Below are 1,382 nucleotides of genomic sequence, written 5' to 3'. Positions count from 1 at the left end.
GGCATCCGTAGCAGTCTACTGCGAGTGAAGTCGAGCTGCCCTCCGCTCTATCAGCGAGGGCCACGCTTTGGTCACAGCAGGCGTCGGGGGTGCTGGTGGTGGCAGTTGCTGCCAGCGTCTGTGGTTCCTGGGAGGCCTCGGCGGAGCAGGTGGAAGACCTCGCTGACGTCGGCTCTCTTCTTTGTGTTTAACACAGGTGCGGTAGTTAGCTGGGTGGTTACCGCCACAAAGGCCACAGGTAGCGGGTTGTTCGCGGCCCCTGGTGCATTGTCGGCTGTCGTGGTTCCCGCCGCACTTGACGCAGAGCCAAGGCATGGTGCAGAGGCGGGCAACGTGGCGGAAGCCCTGACACCGGAAACATTGAACCGGCCCCCTTGACTTCCTGAGCTTCTCAACTTTGATGTCCAAGTCATACAGCCTGGTGAGCTCAAATATTTTCCTGTGAGCTGGCGTGTCGGGCAGGACAACGACTCTGTGTCCCGTCTTTTCATTAGTGCCCGGCATGCGATGGTGGTCAACGACTGAAGCTGCAAACCCTGCATCTTCAAGGGCGATTTTTAATTCATCATTCGGCAGCGACGGCGGAATGCGTCTGATGAGCGTCTTCAAAGTTGGAGGGCGAACAGCTTGGAACGTGTACATCGGGACGCCCCTCCTCCCAAGCTCGTCGTGGACTTTCACATAGTCATCGATTGAGTTCAGTTGCAACTTCAGCGTGTCGCCGTTTCCGGCTTGACGCACGGTGAACGGCTGTGTACACGTGGAATGGAGCCAGTTTCTGAAGTCCGTATATGATTCCTTGTAGACTAGCACAATCGGCGGGATTCGTCGCTGTGGACCAGGCGGCGGTGCGCGGCTTCCTGCATTCTGGCCCGGCGATGGCGGAGCGTCGTCCTGTTGCTGGTGCGATGCGTTGGCAGCATGCTGTTGCTCTTCCCTCTGATTCTGCTGCTCGGCGAGGGAACGGCCAGCTTCTTCTAGGGTCGCCCCCTCCCCCTGCAGAGGCTGGTAGCGGTTGCTCACGTCCAGCTCTCGCGCTACAACCGTAAGGTTTTTCGCGCGGGCTTGTTTCTTCGGCGGCGGCTGCTTGAAGCCCTCTGTAGTTGTGTCACGGCGCGTTGCGTGACGCTCTAAAGATCGGTTTCGTCGGCTTCTTCTGTACAGCGCGGACCCCCTCCTTTCTACTCTGTCGTCCTCCGCTGTAGCGGCACTCGAATCCGAACCGTATTCCATATCAGCGTCCATGTATGTCTCCGCGGTCGAGGTACTACTTCTTCCCTGTCCCGCGGGTTGAGTCGTCATAGATGCGCCGGCTGATGGCGGGGCGGCCGGCAGGGCAGGCCCTGCCAGACCGCGGCCGGCCGGCGCGGTTGCGGTTGCCG

This window comes from Schistocerca gregaria, chromosome 2, assembly GCF_023897955.1.
Source record: "Schistocerca gregaria isolate iqSchGreg1 chromosome 2, iqSchGreg1.2, whole genome shotgun sequence".
Lineage (NCBI taxonomy): Eukaryota > Metazoa > Arthropoda > Insecta > Orthoptera > Acrididae > Schistocerca > Schistocerca gregaria.
Note: the sequence above shows the minus strand (reverse complement) of the source record.